We start from the raw sequence: 18,556 nt of genomic DNA, 5'->3' as shown, positions 1-18,556 counted from the left end.
ATTTTTTGTTTCAAGCCGAGTCGGTTTGCCCCTTATGAATAACTCGTTACTTTATCGGACATTATTTACTTAATCGGCCGTTTAGCCATTCACGAATGGCGTGGGAAAGTATTGTATATCTTAACTATTTGCGCCCGCTGTATTAAATCATAGAAATTTATTTTAAAATAATTCAACGTCGATTAATCTACGCTCGCATCTAATCGCTACGTCTTTCCAAAGGCTTTCAAAACTAATTGAATAGGAGAGTTTTTCAGACATTCCAATTCGTAACGAAGTTCATTTCACTGTTGTTAATTATTCGCCAAGAGTTATGTAAGAATAGTAGTATCGTGCAATAGTGACATTGACGTAAGCTAAGTCAAATAATCGTTATTTTTCAACGGCATATTGGTATTTAATATCGGCTTCTAAACTTTGTATACGACAGTGGAACAACATTTATTAATCCAATATCTCTAAATTGAACGAAAGCACTAAGTGCGAAGGGAAAATACATTGAAAATTGTAGGAACGAGCGTTGAAAAACAATCGATTGCTTAACCAAACGTAATTAATAGTTAATATAATAAAAATAAATATAAAATATCATCATCCATAAAGTGGTAATGGATAGATGTATTTATTAGGAAATATTCTTTTGAAAATTACCGACTTTAAAATAAGTACACGCTAACTGTAATAATGGATTAAAAGGATTTATTTGTCTGTCCCTCGTATTATCATGATTGCGAATAATAAGGACGGACAAGCATTTATCATATTTACAGGGAAGTTAAGCCAATCAACTGTGCAGTATCCCACCAAATTCAAGTAGAAAATTAACGAAAGTCAACAGTCAAAATAATTTAGCTCAATTATTCGTGCATCGCAAAGCCGTTTTACTCACCGTACGCGTAATCGAGTCTGCTTTTTTTTTTTTTTTTTTTTTTTTTCTTGAAACGAAGAAGGAAGATATTTAGTATTATAAAAATCATAGAGAGATCGAAGAATTTACTAAAGCATTCACACGCAATCTCCGTAATATTACATGATTACAATTCACAATAGCCAGCAACATTTTTCCTACTGACGTCTATGCATATATGTGTACATACATGGGTTGTGGGTGTGTGCGTACGCGTTTGCAGCGATCGACGGAAGAATCGAGAAAAATGTCAAATTTAAGAATCGTGTAACGTGGAGCGAGGATCGATACTACGATCCCGACAACGGACCCTTATTTTAGGAGTGCCGGGTGCAGGGCCCGTCACTGTCCCAAGTGCCTCCTATCCTCTCCGTTCAATTCTACCTGAATTCAGTTTCTCCTTACTACTGCTGCTGGGTTCTCGGCGACTGGCGGGTCGAAAATTTACTGGCGAATTTGTCAAGAGATGGCGACACCTGCCTCGCTCAGTGCCCCAAAAGCTTTTCCTTCTCTTCAATCAATAACACACAAGTCGCTCCTGACAAAACCGTAAAAATATTTTATACAAAGGCCGTGTCGGTAGCAATTTTTCAATTTCACTTTTTCGAAAATAAAACGACATTTTCATTTTCGTTCTCTTTTTATTATTCTTATTTCGCCAAGCTTACGCTTAGCTTACTTAAGAAAATACAATGATCATTATCGTTTTAATAAAAGCGTAAAAAGTTTTAACTTTCAGCTTAATAAGTATAAAACAAAATTTCAAAGGACAAACTTTCTTCGTCCAAAATGCTAATGAAAATATTGCCCACCTTACGGGCTTTTTCGAGAACTTTTCATTCACTAAGGCATTATCAGTGCTTAATTAAATGATTAATTTTGTTTATCTTTGTGATGAAGCAATTTATAATGATTGTTAATATGTAGAAAGGGAATCATATTTTATAATAAAGGTAAAAAAAAAATATATATATATATATATATATAAACACACACACTTTTCGCATAAAAAATACTGGAAATAAATTTAATTAATACACGTACTTGAAGTTTTGACAGTGAATAAGTCAAATTTATTACATCGGCAATGAAAATTTATTAAAATATTCATGAATTCATTGTGACTCGACGATATGCATACGTAAACTTAAAGAACTTAGATTTAAATTAGAGAGTCAATTTTTTTTTTAATGCAATATGACATGAAAATTATTATATTAACATAAAGGAAATGTGATGTGTAATTTTTGCTAGAAATTTGATAAACTATAGATATTAATTTATTATGAAATTATATATATTTATTGAATTTTTTTTCTTCAACTTAATTTATGCGTTTCCCTTTGTTAAAGATTTATGCAAAACATTTAAGATGTAAGAAAAATTGTATTTTTATTATTAAGACAACCATACGAATGAAAAGCTCTTGATTATAATAAAAGTATTTTATCTGATTGTATATCGTATAATATAAAGAATACATAAACGTATGTACGTGTGAAGTATTACTAAAAAACTTTTGCATTCGCAATATTCGAATCCTTAAGGAGATAACAGTAATTTTATTTCACAAATCTTTCGCTGTGCTAACAACATGCAAAATTTATGTATTAATTGTGTTTCCTTTAATTATTTTATAAAAAAAAAAATATATATATAAATATATATATATATATATATATATATATATATATATATATATATATATATAATATAACTATTACATTGGGGCTATAAATGATCTACGTTAGTAAGAATTAAAATATGCTTGAATGATCTTTTGCCTCTAAGACCGTTTCGAGTTGAAAAAACCACACCAACAATTTCTTCTAATTTTCACGTTGAAGTCATTGCAAATATAATCTGCAGTTATAGTAATTTGCAGACCACATAAATCTTTTTTTTAAGATTTTATCATCCGCTTTGCAGTAGGTAGAAACATATACGTGTACATTTGTGCACTAGTAATTTCAAGTGTGGCTTATATTCTAACCTTATCTCTAAGTTCATCAAGCCATTGAATGTATTTCATATGACGTTTCAAAATTTTAAATCTTCATACTTAAGAAAATTATATTACTACACGTGCATAATGCTAATTACAACATTACGAACTATCATGAGAATTTAATTTCATTTTCGCGAAGTTATAATTGAATATAAAATTTTGATTTATATATTCAATATGACGCAATTTATATATGCGCGCGTGTGTATAACGTCATAATTGATGAAAAACGTTTTCAATGTTAATATATATATATATATATATATATATATATATATATATATCTTCTGTTTCTGCTACCGAACCGATCTATTTATTAAGAGCAATTTTTAGATTTTTAAGTAATATTTTACTAAACTATTTTATACGGCCTTTTCTCATAACTTAATTTTTGATTCTTTTAACATAAATAGACGAGTTAATTATTTATGTTTGCTAAATAAACACTTTGATTAATACAAAGCATAGAAGACTTTAAAGCAGATCTTCCACCATTAATAATTAAGTAGAAATTATTTAATTTCTTTTTAAACTTAACCTTCTAAATGTAATAGTATATATAGGATTACAGAGAGGGAGAGAGAGAGAGATAGAGAGAGAAAGAGAAAGAGATTATTGCGAGAGATATTTGCTAAGATTAAAGGGGTAAGAATTAAATAGTTTTTTTTCGAAGAGGAATAAAGAAGAGGAACGACTTTCTTTTCTCTAATAAAACATCTCGAATTTTTTGTAATTCATTAAATAAATCATTGTCGCAGGACAAATATAGGTATGTTGATATTTTAGAAAAAAAATTTCGTAATAATTGTATATTGTAAATAAAATTTAGTTATATATTTAGTATGCAATTGAATAGTTGCAATTGAAACTATTATGAAGGCAAAAGTGTTCTAGTTTTTTATTTCCACAAATAAATTTGTAACGAGAGTGAAACATTACGATATTATAAATACATTTATTTTAGTTGAAAGATAGTTTCTAACTTTATATAGAAATTCGGTTAAATTTTTAATAAATTAACAGACACTCATTGATAAGAATTCATTTTTAATATACTCATAAAAATAAATATATTTATGCAATTCATTAAATATTATTAATATAATAATGTGATGGAATTTAAAATCTTTTTTTAATCAAATTTAAGTCTATTTAGTTACAAAAAGACTTGATAGAATTATTATTTTAAGAATTATTAATATTATCTATTCTGATGAAAATTATTTCTTCATAGGTGATTTAATAGAATAAGAAAGCACTATAAAAAATATATCATTTATACTTCCAACATAATACATAATGCATGTGGATTTCAAAATATAATGGTTTTTCTTAAAAACATTAATCATTGTATATATTTAATTAAAGTAATATTCACAGATAATTTCATTATTTAATTATTGTCGTTATTGAATTTTTAATTTTTTAATTTTAGCAGTACATGAAAAATTTAATTGACAAATTTAGTGATAAAACGTAAAATAATGTATAAACTTTAAATAATGATTGTTCAAAATAATTGGATTCAAAATAAAATTATTTTAATAATTTTTCTATCGAAGTTTGATATAGAAATTAATTTTATGCCTAACTATTATACGTTTTATTTTAATGTCATGTAAATGTAAAAGTAAAATTTATGATTAATCGAAAGGTTAAAGAAAAATTTTCCACTCGAAAATCTTCTTAATAAATTCTTAATAAAATTGTATATATAGTATTGATTGATTAATCATACGAGGAAGAAAAAAATATATTCAGCTGATTTTTATTAAAATAAATGTACGTGTTATGTTCTATTAATAATTAATCATCATAAATATAAATAATTCTTTTTAATTTATGATACTTAAACATTCATGAGTTATAGAAAATTTTACTCAAAACTGAAATGTTCAAAGGCACCACGAGGAAGAAAAAATTTATATTTTTACTTTAATAGTTATACTGGTCTATCAAATTACATTGTAGTACGTAATAATAATAGACAATAATACATGAAAATATAAATTATAATTTTCTTTTATATTCATTAAATTTTTAAATAAAAATACATTTGCTTTCGTAAATGATTGGATTTTCACTTTCATCAATAAATATCTAAGCAAGTGTACGTATAATGTGAGTAAAAGTAGATATTCTTGAAGTAGGATTTTGTCCTCGACTGTCCAATAATATTCAATTTATAACTTAATAATTACGAGAATACAGAACAGAAGGACATATTTTCACAAGCATAATTAATAATATGTTAGAAAGTTGTGGAATAAATATTAATAAAATATATAAAGCAATTATGGTTTGTTTGCGTTATGATTAATGTACTTCTATAATCGATTACTTTTGTCAAATTATCATTATGACGTTCGTTTTAAAATAAATTGATTTGTGGATCACTAATTTAAATAATTAATCATATTGATGATATTTTTTATAATTATCGTTACACAAAACCATATTCTTTTACATGACAAGTAAAGAATCGCAATACCTTTGATAGATATATATATATATTTATATAACAGCTTCGTAAATAATGTTTTTTAAAAAATTTTTGAAAATCATATTTTAAGTAAGTTAATATTAAGAGGTGTCCTCTCGAGTTTATGCATGCGTTATTCTATTATTTATAAAATTTATGATATGAAAAAATGTAATGGCACGACATCACATCAAAAAGTATAAAGATTTTATATTCGTTAGTTCGTGTAAATAAATAATAATAAGCCTTAAAGAAAAGCTTAATATTTTAATTTATAACTTAATTTAATCATTAATTTTTAATTTATGTAAATGATTGCCACGGGATTTTTGTATTATAAAAATCAATAAACAGTGCTGTGCTTTAATTCAACCAAAATTCATATGCTAATTATTACAGCAATATTGCATGTAATTATAAAAAAATAAGATAAAGCATACCGATTGGACTTTAGTTAAAGATGCCGACTACATAATTGGAGTTAGTTAGCATTTCTGATTACCAAGCAGCTTATTACGTTAAATATGCATAATGCATGCTTCAAGGTAATGGGATAGAAAAATAAGAGGAGCAAGGATGGCCAGCTATCAAATTTGGGAGGAGTTAAAGAAAGAAAACCAGCGCGTAATAGAAGACTACGGAGTAAGATGATAACGAGTCTTAAACCGGTTAATTCATCGAGTATGCCTTATTGGCTGATTCGTGAGCTCCGACGTTGCTTTATTTCTTTCCTTTCCTTTATTCTTACCTTCGTTAAATTTTGAGATTATTTTCTTTATCATGGCTGCCATTTTTATATTTACGTAATACCAGCATATGAGGAGCTTCTTTTTAATTAAAGCGCCTATTTGCACATCTGTACATGTGTAAATTAGGAGCGAAATTTATCGAATAGGAACGCCGCTTTTATTGAAAATATCATATTGTTTTTATACACGTTTTTTGTATGGAGGAGGTTAGATTAACAAAAACAATAAAGGAAGAAGAATAAAAACCAGTTTTCTTCAAAAATGACTAAGAGAGAAAGCATTGTAGCAACAATTTGAATAAGAGTTATTGTGAAATAAGAATTTATTTATAGAAGAATAGGGAACTCTTTCGCTAACAAATGTCCAAGATAAGACGTAAAAAAAAATTTTATTTTTTTGTGAAATATTCCGCAATTATAATATTTAAATCTCGAACGATCAGTTTTTCTTTTTTGCTACAAATGTCTAATTATGGTTGTTCTTCATCTAGCTGGCAAAATAATAAGGATAACATTAAATCAGTCGTTTCATTTGACAATATCTTTTTCATTTATCTGAGGCGTATCATTTTCCTTTTTAGTCCGGAAGCCGCGTGAATCAGATAATACACATTGCAAAGAAATTGAGAGCGGAAAAATAAGAAACGACTTCTCCTGAGAATATCTTCTCCTGAAATAAGAAACGACCTTTACCTATTCTTGTGTGTTGCTCTCTCTCTTTCTTATTTATTTTTTTTCTTATTTTTTCCTACTTTTTTTTCTTAATAGAACTCTCTCGGATACTGTCCATAGCCAAGACCCGTGCGATTTGCCATTTTCCCTTTCGGCGCTTACCCGTTACTTGCTAGCCATTCCCCTCCCCGGTGACACTTTTTCCTCGTTCATTTGTCGAAGCTCGAAATATCGAAGAAAGAAGTGAGAGAGTGTAAGAGTGAGTGAGGGGGGTGGGGAGAACGAGGGAGCGAGAGAGAGAGAGCGAGAGAAAGCGTGGGAGAATGTGCACGAGACAGAGAGAGAGAGAGAGAGAGAGACTGCGAGAGAGAGAGAGAGAGAGTAAGAGAGAGAGAGAGAGAGAGAGAGAGAGAAAGAATGAGAGAAACAAAGAGTGAGCGGACAATGCATTTCTCCTTCCCATTTTCTTGTTTTTCTCGTTGGGCTTTTCCTGATTTCTCTACCGCCCCCTTCCAATACCACGAGAACAGTCGCACAACATTCTAGGGGAAGAGCAGGATCCATGCCGAATTCGACACGCGTGAAAAGAGGGAGAGAAAGTCAACCAATGAGAGCCAAGCTTTTTCCAGGATCGATCAATGCGATACCGTCTATACCGACTACAATTGCAAGCCAGCCCATGTTTTTGTGTGTGCCCGCGTGCATGTGTGCGTACGCATCCAAACCTGTATATTTTCTAATCCTCGATGCATCGTACATGTGCAACATTAATTTTTTTATTCTATTGATATTTCAATCGTGATTGGATCACTCGGCATGAAGGACCGAAACGGAACTGTTTTTTTCAATTCTGTATGTTGCCATATTCGCATTTGCAGTTCATTAAACAAATTGTTTACTATATTGTTTCTACTTACCACGTATAAAGTATTTTTTTTCATTGAAGCTTATAAAAAGAGAGCAAGTTCCACGGCAGTTTTCACATTCGTTAAAAGGTCATTTAACTCATTATCTCTTGTTATTAATAACTTTTAATATTATTTTTAAATTTTAGATTTTAATTTAAGGTACATTAGATTTAAATTCGTTTCTCGCGTTTAATTAATCGATATGGCGAAATATGTATATAAATAAATAACTACACTTAAGAAAAACATCAGTAAAAAAACTAATACTATACGTCTTATTTAAGTAAACTGATATAATTCTAATTTACAAATAAATTTCATATGACTTTTTTCAAAATCTAATACTTACATAATCATACAAGTTATTTTTCAACGAAAATAACCAATTTTAAATTGCATTTAAATATTTTTATTTAAACACATAATATAGTTAACTGTTGACATGTACAAAGAAATTAATTTTTATATTTTATTTCGTAACCTCGTGTTTTACGTTTATCCGTTTCAACTGAAAATCAGCACAGACCATCGGATAATCCGCAAGATTATATAACCAACTCACGTTTTTATATTTTAGAAACGAATTTTTTGAGTAATGCTATTTCAACAGTAAGCAATTATTTTTTATTCTAATTTCACTATAAATTACAATTGGTTATATTCATAAATTTCTCAATATTTGATATTTATTCTAATCATTTTCTCATCAATTATATTACTCATTTATTAAAGATTCTTATTTCTTAAATGTAACTTAACGTAAACGTAGGTAAGTTCGTGTTTTGTAATTTTAATTAAAATATAATTCAAGAAAATATAATTATTACTTGCGCCATTTGTACATTGTAGTTATCACTATATTTGATATTTTTAGAGTACAAAATTACGTGTGCGCTTAAATAAACAATCATAATGTGAAAATAATGTGAAACATACCTATATGGAGTCAAGACGCCACTTTCGTCAACTCCATTTCCAGATCTGTAAAATAAAAATGAAGAATCCTGATTATTAATGTGTAACGAAACCAGTTTTGTCTGATATTAAAAATTATTAATGAACATTGACTGTGCAAAAAAGAAAACAAATTTCAATTTATTTTATCAGTAAACCGCGTATTATTGTTATGTATGAGAAAGCGAGGCGTATTCAATTGAGCTGATAAGATGCATTTCTGAATAAGTTAAATTATTTTAAGTTGAATGTAAAAAAAAAAAAAAAAAAAAAAAAAAACATAAAATAGAATACATTTTTCAAAACGAATACACAAATACGAGTAAAAGGAATAATAATGGAGTATATTTAGGTAGTTGCATTAATTTAATCAAAACAAGATTCATAATTGACATACTGATCTATAATTTTATGGGGGATATCTTAATCGTTAGCTTAATCGAAATTATTAGAATTCAATATAGCGCTTTGGTATAATTGTAAACTGGTATGGTAATAAGTTGCCTGAAGATAAATGCATAATATTTGCTTATTTTAATGGAATTCACTCACACAAGCAAGAACCGGTAAGAAAAGACTTTACACTTGGTATCAAAGTCTTTATTTTATTGAAAAATTAAAAAGAAAAAAATTTTTTTTTCGATTTGTCATACTGTCGAGGAGAATGATTTTTTTTTTCAGCCGGCAATCTTAATTTCACCTTAAGATTTTTCAAGTTTTTACTAAATATTTGGAATTTTAAAAGATTCGGTCATTTAAAAAAAAATAAATCAGATTTTCGCGATTATTTTATTAAATAAATTACATTAGTTTGTAATGTAAATTGAATTGAATGAATTTCTTTTCAATACATATTATATATATATATATATATATATATATATATATATATATATATATGTATGTTACATGTTTAATAAATACGCTTGAATTTATCGTTAAAACGTATTTATTAATTCAATAATAACAAAAAATAATTTAAAATTTATATTCCCCAATATGGTTAACCACATGGTATGATTATGTGTATGCACGCACACCTGTATTCACGCATATATAGATGTACACATAAAATAATGGATATATTGCTTTTGTCTACAATGAAAGTAAAAAGTCCAATCTCCTTAAGAATCATAAGTATTTTTACCTTTTACGTATTACTTATTTTACATATTTCCTTTCCCTATCCGTCTTCCTCTAAAGCTAAAGGAGAAATAGGACGATCGCTAACCCGTCTGAACTCTCTGTCTCCGACATGTTGGTGTGTATATCTGTGCTTGTGTTAACTTACCTGAATAAAGCTACTTTGAAACATGTTCGCTCTTAGAGTGAGATAGCAGCCACAATATATACGTCTATAGTATATAGACTCGGAGACAGAGACTTTTTCGAGTCGACAGAACTCGCGCACATTTACGAGAGCGACTTTGGCTTTTCGAAGATGAGACTTTTCTAGCTATGAAATGGATATCGACGAAATGGCCTTCTAGTGTTTAGGGGTGAAAAAAAAAAACCCGGATCTACTGATAGTCCTGCCGACGGCTAAGTCGCAACACGAACCAAAACGAGTCTTTCGTTGGTTCACCTATTCTTTAACCGATACCACCTCCTGCCTTCCCCTTGAAATCACAACTTTTCGTAACAAAACAATTCCAAGTCAGACTCTGAAGTATTTTGGACGCATAATTATAAAGCATCTTATCTTGCTTTTACTCCTTTCCATTCTCCGGCGTCAAAGGCCTTTAAATTTTTCAGATTATAAGAAGGTTTTGAATTTTAAGCTAAAAATGAAACGTATTTCCAAATGATTTTATTGCTACGAGAGAACGACTCCTCCTTATTATTATTCATTTAATATTATTATTATTTTTTATTATTGTTGTTATTGTCATTGTGATGATTATTTTCTCTCTCCTTTTTTTGCAATTCACATTCGATATTAATGCCTAGTGAGAAGATACAAAATGATCGAGCGATGGAGAGAAAAATAAAAATTTTATACTTTAATATGGAGTGTTTGTTAACTTTCTCTGTGAATAGCATTAACGATATTCAAAATTCTAATGGTAATTCGCGATTGAGAATAATTAAGAATATTATAACGTATATCAGAACGTTGATTTCATCGTCATCCACAAATCTACTACGAGTAAAATTAGTTCTTTCCATTAATTGTCAAAATTTTCGATTATCTTTTTGCTATTCTTTGATACAAAAACAGTTGTATTATTAATGCAGCTAAAATTGCGGGCAGGGGGGGGGGAGATGTGGACGTTTCTTAAATTGACTTAGATAAATCTTAAATGGAAATGGGCGTTAGGTCTAAAAATATAACATTATACCTTTCTTATCTAAGAAATTGCGAAATACTTTAAATCATATATTATACAATGGCATTTTTATAAATGAACTCTTTGCTTTTGCCGGAGAACTACATCCGTTGATTGCCGAGCGAGTAGTACGGAAACTTATTAAATGCACGGTCACAATTTTCTCTTGGCGAGTAAAGCATCTATTACGCTTATTTCTAGCACTGCCATAAGGAGAGAATAGCTAAATTAAAAAAAATTAAAGGAAAAAAAAAACACGAATATCTGAGTGTACGCGTGTGACACCATTACGACGTAAAATAAACGAGACGGCTGGCGGTATTGGAAAATTTTCTTTTTGGATTTTCAGTTCATGGTCCCGGCTTCTCTTCGACTGTAAATACTTGCGAAACAATAAGCTTCCCGCTTCTCCTCCGCGACTATTAGCCGCGAGTTTGCTCAAGGAGAGAATACTCGGTTCTGTATACATGTACTGCCTCGCACTTCCCATAAGTTCACTCGTGTCAGGCTCTTGTTCTCACTCCAGCTCGTTTGCCGAGGAGGTCGTTAACCGACGTTCGACGTCGTTAATTAAGGCGGCCCAAGTTGAGCTGAATTAAGATACAGTCGACTGCGCCTTTCGGACTACTACGAGCTAAATATTTATATTAAACGCGTGTAAATAATCTTAATTAATCGTTACAATTTCCAATATATTTTGGCCGTGTGTGTTATTCCAGTCCTGAGCATATTTGGTTGAGGAGGGCAAGGAAAAGTAGATTGGATCGTCGCTGAGATGCCATTTAAGTAAGCGCTTCGCTCGCTTTCATGAATTAATTTATAGTTTTATTTAATTCTATGGTTGGTAAGACGATGAATTAACATTAAATCAAGTAAAGATCCATGTGTAAGCAAAGCAGTGGGACAATTGTTTAAAAAAAGGGATAATATTATTTCCTCTAGCGAATTTCACAATACTAAGATCATTGAAACTTGTATTCACCTCTATTGAAATTACGCTTAAATTGAAAGATTAAAAATGTACAAAGATTTTCATTAGATTTGAAATCCCATAATCCCAACTAACGCCTATCCCTATTATCGAGCCATTTAATATAAATGCAAATAAAAATTACGGGGGGGGGGGGCAGTTGATAATTTTCTTTATTAATTATTTTAATTCAATATTAGATAATTAGCGAATAATGTGGATATTTTCAATTTTCAATATTTCTGAAGATATTATTACTAAGCTCGTTCGATCCTACGGAATATAATGATGATAATTAAAAATATTTCTACGTCCTCTATCTCAAATTGTTAAATCTCTTAAAAAAAAAAAATGTGAAAAATTAATAAAATATTGAAATATTGAGGAAATAAAACGAAATTCCCAAATCATGTCAGGATAGTATTACGAGTATTATCGCATATATATTCAAGATGTTATTTAAAGTAGTCTATACTGGAAGAAAAATCCAGTACTTTCTATCAAATTTGTTCTTTTTTTTTTTTTCGTATTTCTTTCTGAAGGAAACTCTTAATTCTATAGTAGATTATATTATTCTGATCGTATAAAATTCTCCGTTCCTTACGTTAATATTTTTACCGAATAATAATAATTTTCTGTTATTTGGTTACTATGAAATATCAAAAAACTTATTTTATCATCATTATTACTATTATTATTATTATTATTATTATTATCATTATTTCTTCTTTTTCATTAGCGTTATTGTTAAAAGCGTTATTGTTATTGTTATTGTTGCGGTTTCGTTGTTGTCGTTGTTGTTGTTGTTGTTCATGATGATGATGATGATGATGATTATTATTATTATTTTTATTATTATTATTATTATTGTTATGATTGTTATGATTGTTAATTGCGTTATGTGATAAACTCTGCAACACGTACGTATGCTTTTATTGTTATAATTAGAGCAACGAGCAATGAATCGCTTCGCTATAACATAGAAAATTTTTTATATTTATTAAGAAAAATTATTTATCAAGCTTATGTTCGTTTCAGATATATCAACAAAATTGGCTGGAGATTTTGACAAGGGTCGTTCATCATTTCATGTTTGCGCTGTATGCGTATATAGATACCCAGTTTGAAACTATAAGTATAAAACCAGCTGGATGACTTCTAGAAAATGGCATCGGGCAAACGAGATAACAGATTTCTCACATAATATAAACTGGTCCGTGCAGAATTGAGATTTTCCGAGGTGGGTTACACACATATTGCGGTGAAAACAAAGGTATACAACAGATGTCCTAGCGATGGGATCAAGGAATATCGACTTGGCACAATCACACGCGACCGCAGTTTTTATTACTTTTGGCTATAAACATTTTTTCAGAATTTTCTCAGTTCTTTGCTTTTCGTAATTTGATAAATAAACGTTATCGACCGGCGATTTTTCATTCGCAGTGAATAATTTTAATGATTTGATATATATATTTTCATATAAAGTCTATTGGACAGATAAATTTCAAAAATATTTCGTAGAAAACTCATGCATTTCCGTATTATTCGGATAATGTGGAACATCCGATCTTTTTTTTTTTTTTTTTTTTTTTTTTTTTTTTTTTTAGAATTACGATAATTACTTTATCATACTATACCATCTATCTATACTAAGAAAGCGTATAATAATACATTTTAGTAAATACTTGAAGCTTTACACATGCAAATATTGTATGTAAATATAATATTGTTATAGGTCCTAGAACCATATAAATGATGTTGATATAATTTCACAAATATTTAAAAATTCGCATATAATGAGAATATATAATGAGAATATTGTTAATTGTAGCTTAAATAAAAATTTAAATATGCAATTAAATTTTTTAAATACACACTACACTTTTTTGCAATTCGAGCATTTGACGAATAATCATATGAAAAGAAAGTTTCTACGCGAATTTCCAATACATTTAAATAAATCTGCATTCACATCGTGACAATTTTATGTGTAATTCGAAATTGCATCATAGAAATAAAAAAAAATTGCAAATGAATCATTGAGCTTATAATAATATTTATTGGTACATCACACAACTTTTTCGCGACAGTTTTGGATTTTAATATAATAAATACAAATGATAGATTGATAGAAAATAATGATTTATAAAATAAAACGAAATAATAATCAGTGATTTCAGTTTATGAATATTTGTAACTGTTGGAGTCAAATATTTAACTGCCGTACAAATTTCAATAACGTAACAAGAAAGCGAAAGATAATAATAGTGGTATTAGTGAAATTGCTTTGCAAAATGATCAAATTTTAGCAATAAATGCTTTCATTTTCTTAATTATCCAATGTATATAATTAAAGTGAAAAATTACGGAGGTAAAATGACGAAAAAAAAGGAGAGAGAAAAAAATGCGCAAATTATATATTGTATTACGGGGATAGTCAGAAATGCATAATCTTTTTATAAATAAGTAAGATTTGTGTGGCTCGTTCAAAGAAGTAAAAATAGCTTCAAAAAGTGACAAGAGCGGGGAACGCGCGTTTATTTTCCAGCCCTATGTACAATGAGAATAAACGAGAAAGTTCGGGACAGTTGGGGAAAGTCGCGTTCGGGAGTCGAAGAGAGCCACAAAGCGTAGAAAGCACATAACTAAGGCCTTTAGAAATATTCGGTAGTCGAGACAACAGCCAAGCAAAGACCGTAGAAAATGATGCGGGGCGATAAACAATGTAACCGCGCGGTTATATTCTGTATTGAACTTTCGAAAAACACCGAGACGCAAAGAGAAAGAGGTAAAAGAGCGAGGCGAGCGAAGGCTTAGAAGCTCGGAAAGACCATAGACTAGTCGCGGCCAACCCTCATCGATATCCCGTTAGGTCACTTTAATTATACGACCAACTTGTATACCCTTTTCCCTCTCCTTCATTTTCGCTTAACTCGCTTTGGCGACAGTTGACAAGCCGAAGGGAGATGATTTACCCAAGAGAAATAAAATGAAAGCGTTCCGACGGAAATCTGCTCTACAGGAATTCACAACTAATATTTAATAAATGGACGAATTTTTTATACATCTAGCTGCTTTTTGAAATTCCTCTTCCACTCAATTACTATACTTTGGAGTATTATCGTGCTGCTCGGATAACTTTGTCAATCATTTCAAACTGTTGCAGTTATATAAAAAAAAAAGAAAAGAAAAAAGAAAAAAGAAAAAAGAAAAAAAAACCCCATGTCCAAGCAATTGAAATACAGTATTTATCTCATATTTATCAAGATATTTTTAAAATTATTATTATATTAGCCATTGTTCTTTAATTTATCATATGTATTTTCAAGTTAAACAACATTTTTTTTAATTTTTTTTATTAATATGTTATTACCAAGCACTAGAAAACGATAAACAATATTTTCCAGAAAATCGCTTACAATTCCCTTTTAAACGCACTAAAATTCTGTAATCATCTGATTTAAAAAAAATCCAGAACATATGTTTACAAATTTATAATATTTTTATTATAATTTATTTATAAAATTAAGTCCTTGCGTTTCACCTCTATCGTTACTTCCGACTGCGACCTTTAATTTATACAACATTATAAATTTGTGCGAATTCATTAATATTATATGTAAATAATAACAATACGCCAAAGAATGAAAATGATGCGATCCGATTAATCGTATAAAATTGATTACATTTAATAAATAATTTATTTAAACCATCTCCAGCGTAATAAAACTGTATTACCATGATAAAGCCAATTTTGTCAATAATATTTCATTACGTATGCACGTAGTTAGTTTAATTTTTAAATAAATATCCTCTCGGATGACATAATAAGAATCCAAAGAAATTAATTATTCATCAAAGAGTAAGCTTCAAACGAATGAAAAAGAAAGAAAAAAAAAAAAAAAAATCATTCCGTTTTCTTTTTCTGCTCAAACTGAATGTACAACACTTAAAAATTCCTTATTCTGTTTTTAATATTACAGCCTCTCCCGATAAAAATGATAAATCTTTAAGCTTTTAAACTACTTGTTGTGAGGACGAAATATATACTTAAACTCACCCTCTTAAATTTTTTTTACCGAACTATAGCTACAGTTGCATCGTTCTTAACAATCACCGTGGGCTTCATACTCTCTTCTCAACCTCCTTCCTGCAACTGCATCAACTTTCCGTTGCGTTGCTCCACTTATACGTATATGTACAGGTACGTGAACCTATTTCTCTACGTGCGAGCTTTATTGCCTCGCTACCGAGTGAGATACGCGACTTATATAAACTTTTATCGTCTCTTATCGGATGGCGAACACAGAGCGCTCCTATTTTTCTTCTATATTCTTCTCTGCCTCCTCCTCCTCCTCCGCCACCTCATCCTCCTTCTCCGCCTCCTCCTCCTCCTCCTCCTCCTCAACCTCCACCACCTCCACCTCCTTCACCTCCTCCACCTCCTCCACCTCCCCTCCCATTCCCTACGCGCCGCCTCCGGGTACCCCCTTCCCTTCTGCCCCTTCATAATTTTCACCCGTCTCGAAATCGTAAGCATAAATTTGCCAGCGTTCGCGCATCGCAAATGGAGCACGACGTTCGCCCTACATTACGACGTTGACGACCATCACAACAACGACAACCGCGACGACGACAACCATCATGACGTCGACGATCACAACCACTACCACGAAGATGACGATGACTACGATGACGACCAGGACGACGACCAGGACGACGACCACGACGACGACCAGGACGACGACCACGACGACGACCACGACGACGACCACGACGACAACCAGAGTTTATAATTGCAAAACGCGAAGCAGCGTAGTTCCCTTATCCGTACCACGACGATTAATCTCTTCGTTTATACTTTTCTATTTTTTTCTGTTCCGCCTTTATCGATTGGAGGCCGGCTCTCGATGGTCTATATATACACTGCCTTTGTATATTTGATATAGTCAAGGCTTAGATTTTGATTCGTACGTCGTGAATACGTGAAAGAGAGAGGGTGAAAAATGAGAAATAGGTCACTCGAGCTCACTCGCTCTCTCGCTCTCTCGCTCTCTCGGTACTCTGATGAGCTCGTAAATCGATTCACCCAGTTTCGCCTAATTGCGAGGCTGCCGATGTTGCTGCCGATGTTGCTGTAGCTAAAGGAAGAAGTGATCTCGCTTCTCTCCGGGTCGAAAATTTGTAAGCATCGCCTGAGCTTCTTCGTCTTTCGAAAATTGCCGAAATGCTTTTTATTCCGATAAATCACGAACTTACAAGCTTTTGCCGATAGCATGAATTATACGACTGGATAAAATAGATAAGATTCTAAATACCGTTGCTGCCTAGCGTGAAAAAATTTTCTTATCGAGATTCATAAAATTAATGGTCGATCAATTTTAATTTACGTCTCTTCATTGTCAATAACATCTACCGATATTATTTGATACAAGTCTTTAACGATTAGTTACTATATACATTTTTCTGCATGTGCGAAAGTTTACACACATACACACACACACACACACACGCACGCACACACATATATGGACGGGTAACCTTATAATATATTTAATTAAGTTTTATTTTTATACTAAAGAAATTATAGCTTAATCTTTTGTTTTTTTAGATGGCAAAATAAAGTTTATACGTATGACTACTTGTTTTGATAACAACTGGAAAATATAATTGCAGCTGTTATTATAAAACTTTGAATAATAACTATTATTCTGAAAATAAATTAGTTATGAAATTTTGTTTTTGGGTCTCGATAGGAAAGTTTCATACCCGCTATGTATATTATTAATTTTTCACCTTTATCTCTCTCTCTCTCTCTCTCTCTCTCTCTCTCTCTCTCTCTCAGTCTCTCTCTCAGTCTCTCTCATTCTAATTTATAAATATATTAGCTTATTAAAATTAAATGTAATTATTTTATCGATCATTTAATTGCATAGAAATTTTTAAAATACACAGCTATGGCATAACTAACGAACGATAACAGGAAATACTGATAATAATAATTAACTCAGTACTCAATTACAATAGGAACGTGTTCGCTGTGCACGATTAAAAAGTTATTTCCCATATGATAAGCTAAGGATTTTAATTAAATTCGGTCAACAATTGATTGGAGACATATAAAATTATCTGTAACGTCCTTGAAACGGCATTTTGATGTTAGGCAGAATAGTTATTTCATTGAAATGGAAAAACTGAAAAGATCGTTAAAGCGAGCACGATATCTCTTATGATTTTATAAATAACATAAAGTAATATAAATTAAAATTTAATTTTTAATTATTCATTCATAACGATTCGTATTTTATGCTTCTAATATTAATTCGAGTAATTAAAGTACTTTTCCATATTTATTTTATGAATTTATTGTAAGAACAAATCCAAATGCCGAAGACGACGTAAATTATCCATACAAAATATTTAATAATGTCAGTAACTAAAGTATTCGGCAGTAGTCAAAGTGGAATTAATTCGAGGGAAGATAATTTCGTAAGAAGCACGTAATCTGGATGAAATTCGAGAGAATCGCGAATGCGAGCCGGCAAATGGTGGACTGGCGTCCCCCCCCCCCCCG

At 30.5% G+C, this 18,556-nt stretch overlaps 1 long non-coding RNA gene across 2 annotated transcripts in view; it reads right to left on the bottom strand.

Annotated features, from left to right (window-relative positions):
• Positions 1 to 16,313, bottom strand: part of LOC105362799 (uncharacterized) — a 74,981-nt gene extending 58,668 nt beyond the window's left edge. For both annotated transcript variants that reach the window (XR_912908.1, XR_912909.1), the window contains exons 1-2: positions 16,043 to 16,313; positions 8,662 to 8,706 (exon numbers count right to left, since the gene is read on the bottom strand). This is a non-coding gene — a long non-coding RNA (uncharacterized LOC105362799). The remainder of the gene's footprint in view (positions 1 to 8,661; positions 8,707 to 16,042) is intronic.
• Positions 16,314 to 18,556: the final 2,243 nt, after the last annotated feature.

This window comes from Ceratosolen solmsi, unplaced genomic scaffold (assembly GCF_000503995.2).
Source record: "Ceratosolen solmsi marchali unplaced genomic scaffold, CerSol_1.0 scaffold56, whole genome shotgun sequence".
NCBI classification, from domain to species: domain Eukaryota; kingdom Metazoa; phylum Arthropoda; class Insecta; order Hymenoptera; family Agaonidae; genus Ceratosolen; species Ceratosolen solmsi.
The sequence above is the reverse complement of the archived record's forward strand: the minus strand, read 5'-3'. Positions and strand labels throughout refer to the sequence as shown.